The following is an 11706-nucleotide window of genomic DNA, read 5'->3' as shown; positions in this document are numbered from 1 at the left end:
GGCGAGTTGGCCTCTTGGCGTTTCTCGCGCTGTCTGTCCCCCCCGGCTGTGCCACCAGCCCGCGGGCAGCCCTGCCCCGACGGCTCCTGCCCGGGCTCTCCGTGCCCCGTGGGCTGTGCCGAGCGAGTTACTTAGTTGCCAGAATGGCTACTGGGAGGATTCCTACGGCTTTGTAGTCTGCAAGGGTCCGTTTTGTGGTGCTGTGGTTCTTGAGGAGCAGCCTGTCCTTCCCGAGTCAGCCGCTCAGGTCTCTTTTGTTACCTCTGGTCGTGCTGGGTGGATTGCTTGGGAACCACCACGCTTCCCAGCGCTGGGAAAGTGAGGAGGAAGTAGTGGACCGTTACCCTGAGGTGTGCAGCGGGAGAGCAGAGGAGAAGGAGTTGGGAATGCTGTTCGTTTTGTGCCCACTGGAATGGTGGAGCGTGGCTACATGCCCTGCAGGTATGTCCGTGCCTGAGGCTTCAGCCCTGACTTCCCACCAGAATCAGTGTGTTGGTGTCAGCACATCGGGCAGATCCGTGCCTGGTGACCTCAGTTTCATAACCCAAACCCCACGGTTGTGTGAGTGGAAAGCTAGACTTGGTGGCCTTGCAGTGCCTGAGGTGGGCTCACAGGAAAGCTGGGGAGGGAATGTCCACACGGGGGTGTAGCCAGAGGATGCGGGGGAATGACTTGAAACTGGAAGTGGGGAGATTTAGGTGAGACATTAGGAAGAAATCCTTCAGTGTGAGGGTGGTGAGACACTGGCACAGGCTGCCCAGGGAAGCTGTGGAAGCCCCATCCCTGGAGGTGTCCAAGGCCAGGCTGGATGGGGCTCTGAGCAGCCTGGTCTAGTGGGAGGTGTCCCTGCCCATGCAGGGGGGTGGGATCTGGAGGATCTTGAAGGTCCCTTCCAACCCAGACCATTCTGTGTTTCTTCTGAGCCTGAGGGTGTTGCACATCACTGCTGTGCTGCTCATGCGTCGCTGAGGGGCTGGACCATGAAGGTCGTCCCCCATTGATGGGTTACTTGTGAAATTTGACCCACTTGCGGGTGAAATTATTTGTTGGAATGAATTTAATCCTTTTTTTCTCCCTGTTCCTTGGTCAAATTGTTATTTTTATGTTTGATATTACTGACTGCACAACCAGTTGGTTGTGTGTTTCCCCACCTTCTTGGGAACTATCTGATCATTCAAACCAGACTTTTCCAGTTGTGATTCATTACGGAGTTTTTCAAGCGTGGCCATTAAGAAGGGCATGTGCAGTACCATGGTTCTTGCTGGAAACGATAAAAACCCTGCAAATATTTGAAAATTAAATGTGAAGTGAATCCTAATGAAGAAGATTAACAGGTTTAACCTGCTGCGATGGCCTGCCTTTACCTTTCTTCTTATGCATTTACCTCCTCCCCCAGATTTTATACCCCTTGGATACCTCTGAAAGGTTTTGGCCTTCTCACATTCACGTTGATCTGTACAAGGAGTAACAGGAAGGTTTCTTGTGGGCATACTTGTATTCCAAACTAATGATGGGCATGCAAAGGAGCTATGATTCTAGAGCGTAGTGGGCTCCCTATATGAAAAGCAGCCTGATCTGTATTTTTCTTCACAAGGGGGAGCATCTAGTCCAGTTGGACTACAAGATCATTGTAGGTCCTTTCCAGCTGAAATACTCCATTCTGTTTTTATTTGTGGCTGAGGTGAATCGTGCAGGGTTTCCTCTTCCCAAAGTTCAGCCTCCATCACTCCTTGTATACCTTCCTGATTTCTCCTGGAGCTCCCCATCTTCATAATCACATTTCTGGGGGATGCAGGTAGAGTCAAGGGGAGCAGTCACTGTGGAATACAGAGCTCTGTGTAGGGGAGGATTACTTATTTACCAGATCTGTTGTGTGATACCTTTGCAAATGCAGTCTCTGGAGTTGGTCTGAGCACTTACTCAGTTGTGCCCCTCCTTAAATATCTACCTGAATGTTTACCCAGTCTCATATTTTTCTTCTTTGGGAGTCGGCCTTTTCTTCTGAGACCCTCATTTCCTCCTCTGGCAGGCTGTATCTTCCCCAGTTCTGTTCTTTCTTTCCCCCATTCTCTTTTGGACAAATAAACTACTTCCTTGCCTGCAGTGGATTTTCTGATCTCTTTATTCCTCCATTAGGAGATGCTATGGAAGTATGAAGTACATTTCCTGCATTTATCACTTCATTTCTTCCATGTGTACTTCCTGAGGACTGCTCCCAGTGAAGTGCCGAGTGGTAATGCTTTACAAATGTCTTAAAGGCCAGAGGAGAAGGCAGCACAAGTTCCCAGTGTGTTTAAAAGTGGCGGCATCTGAAAAAGTCATGCTCTTAACCAAGTGAGCTACAGCTGGGGTCTGTATTCTCTGCAGAATGAATTCCATGTCATCACTCCCCCTTTCTGGTCACAGTGGATAGGTGAACCTGGACATAGAATGGTTTGGGTTGTGACCTCAAAGATCACCTAGACCAACCCTCCTGCATGGGCAGGGACACCTCCCACTAGACCAGGTTGCTCAGAGCCCCATCCAACCTGCCCTTGAACACCTTCAGGGAGGGGGCAGCCACAGCTTCTCTCTGCAATCTGTGTCTCACCACCCTCACACTAAAGAATTTCTTCCTAATGTCTCACCTAAAACTACCCTCTTCCAGCCTAAAACCATTCCCCCATGTCCTTTCACAGCCCCTGTAAAAAGCCCCTCCCCAGGTTCCCTGTAGCCCCTTCAGGCACTGGAGATGCTCCATCTCAGTTCCTTTCCTCAGTTACTGAAGCAGTGTCCTAGACCTGTGTTGCCAGGTACATGTCCCATTACTCTCTGTCATGCTCAGCTGAACACCAAATAACCTTTTCGCCCTCCCACCTGTCCCTGTCCCTGCCCCATCCAACTTGTGATGGACAACTGTGGGCCCACAACCCATGTTCTTAGTGAGTCATGTATGGGGAATGATTAGACAGAAGGGGATATTTCCAGCTCACATGGCTTGAGCTTCACCTCTCTGTCTTAGTCTGATTGACTGATTAGGCTTTGAGAATGTAGGGGTGAGTGAGGATTTGGCATATGTTAAAAGTTTTAACATAAGTCAACTTTGTGAAGAAGCTGTCCCTTCAGAAGGGGGGCCTGGCCTGGCTTCCAGTCCTGATAGTGCTCCTGCCAAAATATCTGCCAGTCTGTTTGCTGTGTTTGTTGTGGCAGCAAACACTGATTTGTTATTGTGTCCTGTAAGAATACCAGTGATTGATGGATAGCTGTGTTAGTATTTTCACCTACAAACCAAAGGGTAGCTGCAATATCTTTTCTGAGCAATTTTAGCCTATGATGGTCTGTCTGGGCTTGGCTGAAGAAGGGTAACCAGTTGCTTTCAATCTTCCTTCGTGTCTCCTGCTCTAGTGACGTTGTTCATGATAGATCAGTTTAGCTGGAAAATTTTAGTCTTGCAATTCTCTGTCTTACACGGCACTTGGTGATGCCCTTTCTTGTTCCACAAGGCCTCCCTGTGTTATAGATCACTTAATGGAAGATTGCATTTGAGCAACCTCTATCTCTTTGGACACTGGATTCATAATACTCTGTGTGTGTGTGTCTGTGTGTGTGTGTATATACATTTGTGTGCATATATATCACTAAATAAAACAGTCTGTATAGCATACTATAGCTTAGATAATTAATAATGTATCTTAAATTGTATATTGATATATATAGTGTAGTGTGTTGGATATAAATTGTATCTCTAGCATAGTATTTTGGATATGCTACTGCTTTTCTTCCAGGCAGTGCAATAGATGGAAGCTATTTTCCTCAGAATTATTCAGTTTGCCAGGCACATGAAGAGGGTCCACCCTCTATGAAGAGTGGTTTATCCAGTCATGATTATCCATCAAGCTTTCCTTATGTGTTGCTAGGCCATAGCTTAAGGTGCATTTTCACTGAGTGCTAGACCCCATCACCTCTTGGCCAACCTCTCTGCTGACAGCTTCAGCATTGAAAAACCTGTTCTCATCAACTGGCTGGTCCTCTTGCCTGCACAGCACATGTCAGGGGTGGTCTTTGCAGAAAATGTTAGAAGTATTTATTTAATAATAATAATTAACACCCCCCCCCAACAAACAGTCTAAAGATTTGCAGTGATATGTTAGTTCCCCATGCAAGTTTTTGAAGTGATTGATTTCTCTCGCTTTTTAGATTTTGCATTATTTCTGTGTGGAATTTGTCAAGCTTCAGCTCCTATTTATTGAATCAGGGGCCTTTGTCTTGGAGATTAAAGAGCCCTCTGCTGTCAGAAATCTTCTCCCTTTGTACTACTCGAAGGCCATGGCCAAGTTTGCCTTTTAACCTTTCTCTGATAAGCTAAACACATTGACCTTCTTAAGGCTCTTACTGTAAAGAAGTTGAGTTATTAGACTTCTTTTTCTTATATGGAAGTTTTTCCCTTGTCAGCATCCTTTTTGTGTATGCAGGTGAAAACTGAACGTGCTGCTCCCATAATGGTCCCACCAACCCAGTATATAGTCAGGCAAAAATAATCTCTCTGTTCCTTCTCCTGAAGAATATTCCTCTCTTTGTGCACTGGTGGATTTAATTTATTTCAGGAATAGTTCCCTGAGAAGGCTCAGGTACCTGCTTGAGAGATGGAGGCCTGTGTCTGTGGTCAGTAAGGCAGAGCGTGTATCTCTAGGTGGTAGCACTTTGACATGAATTGCTTGCTTTGAATTTGTCCAGGAGAAGGGAGAATTTTAGATACTTGGGACTTTTAATTGTGTGTTGTCTTGTGACCAGGAAGACCTTGATTAAAAAAACCCCCATAATGTTTTCTGATTTCATAAAGTGGTAAGAACTCGAATCATACTTCATGATGAGCTTGGTGAGGGATGCAAGACAAAACCTCTCCTTCCTTCCATGAGTGGTTCAGCACCAGCACAAGTTCTTGGGAAGACTGAGCACACTCTGTCCTCCTGAGTGTTCATGACAACCTCATCTAGCTTTGTTTACTATGAACAGGGGGTTTGAGTAGAGACCTCCAGAGATCTCTCCTATGTAAATCTTCCTGGACACACCATTGAGTTTCTCTTCCCTCAGCCTTATAGGTGAGGGCAGGATCATCCCACTTGGCCAGTTCTATAGACCAAGGAAAAGCTGTGGGATCCTAAGAAAGGGAGTGACTCAAAGTTTATCAGTGTCTCTGCTGTATGATTGTTCCTGTGCCCGTCTTGCTGGCCCTGATTCACTGCTTTACTTCTGGATCTGTCCATCCTGTTCAGTTCCTTGCCTTTTGCACACGTGGCCCTCCTGTTGATGTTGCTGGCAGTCCTGAATCCCTCCAAACAAAGAATCAAAAGGATGTCTTTGGGGCACTGACTGCAAAGTCCCTTGGATTATCGTGTCACCCACTTTCTTTTGAAATTCTTTTTAAGTGACAGAATAGTCAATTCTGTCTTAATCATTTTCTCTTACCCCTGTTACCCTCCAGCCTCAGCAAATGGCCAGCAGTCTTATTTCCATCCTAAAATTGTTGGTGGCCTTCATTTACCAACATTAGCTATTGGCTTAAATACCCTTCTGACTCCTTGGTGTTTATTTTCTGGTGTTTTACAGACAGTAATCACACCACATCAGCTTTTGTTTTCTGAGGTTACAAAAACAGAGTCTTTATAGGTCTAGGACTAACAGAGTCTTCGTGTCCTTCAGCATTCTTGCAACTGCTGTTTGCTCCTTCTTTAGTCTACTTTTATCTTTACTCATGTTGGGTAGCTGAAACACTCCGTAGTCAAGAAGATGTCTGACAATTGCAATTTCCAGTGGCATTCATACTTTTTCTCCTTGCCTCATGATACCTCCTCTAATGCCCTCAAAATAACAATGGTGCCCATAGCTCTCCTGGGATTAGTAAGTCCCTCTTCTCCTCAGCCTTCTCTGCTGAGGAGCAGAGGTTCTTACAGCAGGTGTGCTTGTCACTTTTCTTCAGTGTGTGCCTCAGCACTTTGTGCTGTTGAACTCATTAAAAATGTGCCAGTGACCTGACTAGGTCCATCTAGTCCAGAGTCTGTTGCTCTAGCAGTGGTCACTAACAAGTCCCTAGGAAAGAAGGTGACTTAAGGCAAGCTTATGTGCTGTTTTCCTCTGATCCTTCTACAACTTCCAGCCTTTCTCAGTGGGGTGACTGCCATAGCTGGACGTGGTTTCTAGGTATTCAGGAAGCACCAGTTGTTCTCTCTTGCATGAAACTCTCCAGTCTCCCATCAAATCCATGCAAACTTGTGGCACCCATAGCATCCTCTGATTGGAAATTCTGCAGCCACCCATTTCAAGAAGAAGTCTTTTTTTGTTGGTTTGGAGCTTGTTTCTTTGTGGTGTTATTTTGATGGTTCTCAGCTCTTGTACTGGAAAAGACAAGAATTATTTCCTAGATGATCTTACAGCCCACAGTCACATCCTCCTCAATTCCTAATCCTTTTTCTGGACAGAGATGTCATACCCACTTAGTCATTCCCCTTCGCTGCCCTTTCTAGTTCCTGTGGAAGGAGCAGAACTGCACAGACATTTCAAGAAGTGGGAAAGCCATGGGTTTGTGCAAGGGCATAATGACCAGCTCCACAGGTAAGGTGTGCTTAGGTGTTGCAAATACAGAACTTCTTAAAACAGTGAGCCTGGAGAGTGTTCTGAGTCTTTCCTCAGGATCGTGCCTTTGTGGGGCCTCCATCCCACCCTGAGGGCATGGCCCAGGGTGTTGTGTTTTGTGATCCTCCACAGGGCTTTGCCAGCTTGTGTCTCCAAGAGATCCAGCGACTCTCCTCTGGGGAGACTGGATGATTCTTCTGAGATTTTTAAGTAAATCTGTTACATACTTACAGTCATTTTACTGTGCCCTCAGGAATCGTTTTATGATTAACATAACCTTCTTTAGTACATCTTAACCTTAATTTAGTGAATCAAACTTTTTTTTTTCAGTTGCTTCTGCAAAAATTAATATAATCTTATTGTGCTGTAAATTAAGCTATTGTTAAATGCATGAAGGTTTTCATTATTTATCACCTCGCTTTGGCTCTAATTGTTTTTATTTCACTTTGCTCATCAGAATTTTATTTTCTCAGATATGTTTTTCATTGGATGGAGGTTCCAGAATCACAGCTTTCATACCAACATTCTAATTCCTCATTGTTGTGCAGAATTAAGAAAACAAAATATATTAATATGGACTTAGTAAAATGTAAACTGGCTTTATCTCTTAAGACTGCCAGCACTCTACAATGTTATTTTTAGTACTCTTACTCAGCGCCCTTTCCTGAAATTGTGAGCATTTTAGTTTTTATTTCTTATTTTACTGGGAGGAGGAGTACCCAGGTAGCATGACAAGTTAATTTGTGTCACATCAACAAGTACTGTTGATGGATGGGCTGACGAGTACATAGAAGAAAAGGATTAAAGCTGTTGAGTCCCCATGTGCATGGGATATATTATGTTAGGCATAGAATCTCAGAATGGTTTGGTTGGAAGGGACCTTTAAAGATCATCCAGCCCCTCTGCCATAAGCAGGGACCTCTTTCACTAGAGCAGGTTGCTCAGAGCCCATCCAACCTTATATTGAATCCAGGAATGAGGATTCTGCTGCCTCTCTGGGCAAACCCATTCCAGTGTTTTACCACCCTCATAATCAAAATTTCTTCCACATGTCTAATCTAAGCCTAACCTCTTCCAATTTGAAACAGTTGTCTTGGACTGTGGGTACAGGCTCTGCTAAAAAGTCTCTCTCCATCTTCCTTTTAGCCTTTCAGTATTTAAAGGGGGTTTACAGTCAGGTCTCCCTGGAGCTTTCTCCAGGCTGCACAACCCCAGCTCTCTCAGCTTTTCCTCCTAGGAGTGGCCCTCTCTCCATCCAATCATTTTTGTGGCCCTGCTCTCGACCTGTTCCATCAAGTCCATGTCATTCATGTCTGAGGACTCCAGAAATGGACACAGTTCTCCAGGGGAGGTCTCACCAGAGCAGAGCAGAGGAGGAGAGTCACCAGGATATGGGTAGATTTCTGGGCTGTAAGCACATGTGGCCCATTCACGTCCAGTTTTTTGCCCCACAGTATCCCCAGGTCCTTCTCCCAGTACTGACTGCTGAGGGACACCACTCATTCCTGGCTTCCCCTTGGATGTAGAGCCATTGAGTAGAGCTCTTTGGATGTGGCCGTTCATCCAGTTCCTTATCCCTCAGACCTGTATCTTTCCAGTTGAGCGGCAGGGATGCTGGGGAGGACATCACTAAAGGCCCTACCAAAGTCCATGCAGGTGACATCTGTAGCTCTTCTGTTGTCCACTAATTAATGTGGTCACTCCACTGTAGAAGCCTGCTAGGTTAGTCGGCAGAATTTGCCCTTGATGAAGCCCTGTTGGCTCTCTCATCACTTCCTTTGACGTGTCTTCCAGGAGGTTCTGTTCCAGGATCTTACCAGGCACTGAGGTGAGGCTGACAGGTCAGTAGTTCACAGAGTCCTCCTTTTTGTCCTTTTTAGAAATGGGTTCAATATTCCCTTCTCTTCAGTCACTGAGGCCTTCACTCAGCTGCCATCACTTGCCAAATGTGATGGAGAGTGGTTTGGCATCTTCATCAGCCAGTTCCCTCAAGACCCTGGGGTGCATCTTGGTGGGTCCCATGGACTTGGGTATGTTTAGGTTCCTCAGGTGATCTCAAGCTTGGCCTTCCCTTGTGATGGGATGGTGAACCTTACCTTCTCTTATGCAACTAGGGAGATAACTAGCAGATCAAGGGAGTTCATTCAGCTTGTGTGCTAAATAAAGTGTGTAATGGGCCCTTTGGTACAGAGTGAAGTGTCTGAAAGCATGAATTTACATTGATTGATCTAATTTATTTAAAAACATTTCATCGTCACCCATTTTAGGTGGTGTTTTGAAGATGGAAGAATCCAATGAAATGCAAGGAGATTGCCAATAGAAAATAAATTTGTTTCTAGAAAATGACAAAAATTGACAACTGTTACTGGTTTTATACTGAAATATTTTTATACTTACTTAACATTTCTGGGCAGTAATAGCAGTTTTTGGTTGCTTGGCAGGCATTTTTGTCTGTGTTTGCAATGTGGTGCAGGGCTGCCAAGCCTCCCTAACCTTCAACCTGGACTCCTGAGTATTTTAGTCCCTTGAGATCCTCCATCTTTATGTTAGCTTTACAAGAAGAATGTACCCCAACCACTGAGTAGGGAAAAGTTTTACTCGAGTAGGATTATTTGGCCAGCTCTACCATCCTATTAATCAACCTTCCAGCCTTGACTTTAGAGCCCCTTCATCCACCCAGTGTTGCAGTTATTTTGTAGGAGACAGAAAAATAAATGCCTTTCATTTGGTATTGGGACAGGGATTTAACATATTTAATGTATTTGTTTAACATATTTGTTGGTGACAGGGGTGGTGGGATCAAGGGCACCCTCAGCAAGCTTGCTGACAACACCAAGCTGTGTGGTGTGGACATGGTGGAAGGAAAAGAGGCCATTCATAAGGACCTTGAGAGGCTTGAGAGGTGGGCCTGTGCAAACCACCTGAAGTTCAGTAAAGCCAAGTACAAGGTCCTGCGCATGGGTTGGGGCAGTTCCAAGCAAAAACACAAGTTGGTCAGAGAGTGGGTTGAGAACAGGCCTGAGGAAAAGGACTTGGGTGTGTTGGTTGATGAGAAGCTCAATGTGAGCTCTGGTGATGTGCAGCCCAGAAAGCCAACTGTGTCCTGGGCTGCAACAACAGAAGTGTGGCCAGAAGGGGCAGGGAGGTGATTCTGCCCCTCTGCTCTGCTCTCCTCTCCTGAGACTCCACCTGGAGCACTGGGTCCAGTTCTGGAGCCCCCAACATAAAAAGGACATGGAGCTCCTGGAGAAAGTCCAGAGTATGAAGATGATCAGAGAGCTGGAGCAGCTCTGCTGTGAAGACAGGCTGAGAGAGTTGGGGCTGTTCAGCCTGGAGAAGAGAAGGCTCCAGGGAGACCTCACAGCAGCCTTCCAGTGCCTGAAGGGGCTACAGGAAAGCTGGGGAAGGGCTTTTTACAAGGGCTTGTAGTGAAAGGATGAGGGGGAATGGATTAAAACTGGAAGAGAGAAGATTCAGGTTAGACATTAGGAGGAAATTATTTCCTGTGAGGGTGGTGAGACACTGGCACAGGTTGCCCAGAGAAGCTGTGGAAGCCCCATTCCTGGAAGTGTTCAAGGCCAGGTTGGATGGGGCTCTGAGCAACCTGGTCTAGTGGGAGGTGTCCCTGCCCATGCAGGAGGGTTGGGTCTAGATGATCTTTAAGGTCCCTTCCAACCCAGACCATTCTGTGATTCTATGATTCCTGAGGATGGTTTAGGAATTAGCACAGGACTGTGTTGATTCCCAGTGTCCAGGTTGGATGTGTCTGTCACCTTTTCAAGGGTACAAGGATTATGCCATTCCTGTGCAAGATGTGCAGTGCTAGTCACCCTCAGGACCAGAGAACAGGTGCTGGCTCATTTTGTTGAAAAGTCCTGATGCTGCCAAATTGCCCCTTCTTGCAGCATTTGTGGCCCTGATGAGTGGCAGAGCTTTTCATTAATTTCTTCTTGGAGACTGAACGATCTGGCTTTGCACTTTGGCATCTTTGCACTCAGTGCCTCCAACTGGTATGTGGTCTACCTAGGCAAAAGCCTTGATGGAGGGAGGAGGCTGCATCAGTGCCACCCTCCACCCCTAAATCATCACTGAGAAGCTCTGTGTGGACTCCTGTGTCATGTACCATCGTCACCTTCTGCCTGCTGCACCATCTCCTCCTGCTTGGACTGGGTCTGAATCCACCTGAGATTACTGGGATGTTACAGTCAGAAGAGATCAGCAGTAGCAGATAATAAAACCCAAGTAGATGTGGGTTGTTTGTTTTGTTGTGGTTTTAGTGGTCTTATTCTCTCAAGAGAGGAGTAACACAAAAGAAAGGACTGTGGAGACTCTTAACAACTAAGTACCAGCAGCTAATCTCAGACTGGATCAGGCCGTAAATGTGTATCTGCTAGCTGAAGAAACACTGCTGAAGTAATGGTGGTGGTAGCTCAGGGAGCCTTCAGCTTTTTCTTCTTTTGTTGCTGGCTGCAGGGAGGGCTGGCTGGACCTCACCTGGCATTTAACTCTCCAGAAGACAAGCCCTGGGCTCAGGCTGCCCATCCTGGAGCCTGCACTGCTGTTGAGCACCCCCTGAAGTAACAAAACCCTTCAGTCTTCCATGGATTTGGGGGCACCTCCCAGGCTTCCCTGTCTCACTGAAAATCCCATCTCTGCTGTTTGGACGCATGTTGGGTGTAGCTGTGGGTGCAGCCTCAGGACTGTGTGAGACTTTGGGACACATTTACAGTCCTGGCCAAGACCCCAGTCACCATCCCGGACAATTTGGTCCTGTTCTGGTTTCTTCTGCTGCCCTCTAGGAAAGTGTATTTTCTCAGACTCTCAGTCTAACATGTAAACACTCCCCTGAGCCAGGAACATTCACCCAACTTTCTAAGGGAGACCAAAGGAGTGTATCTTAAGTAGGTAAAATGTGTGCTCCATGGGAGGTGAACTTGAGTCTGGCTTTGTTACCTGTTAAGAGTTCCTCCACATTAAAACCTGGGGTGGAGAGAGTTTTATCTGCATCTTTTAGTAGAAGGGGGACTCCTTGGCCACCTGTGCAGTGCAGTCTGCCTTTGGCAAGGAGAGACACTTGAAGCTGGGGGGAAGGAAGAG

This window comes from Chaetura pelagica, unplaced genomic scaffold (assembly GCF_000747805.2).
Source record: "Chaetura pelagica isolate M959 unplaced genomic scaffold, ChaPel_1.0 scaffold120, whole genome shotgun sequence".
Taxonomy (NCBI): Eukaryota; Metazoa; Chordata; class Aves; order Apodiformes; family Apodidae; genus Chaetura; species Chaetura pelagica.
The sequence above is the reverse complement of the archived record's forward strand: the minus strand, read 5'-3'. Positions refer to the sequence as shown.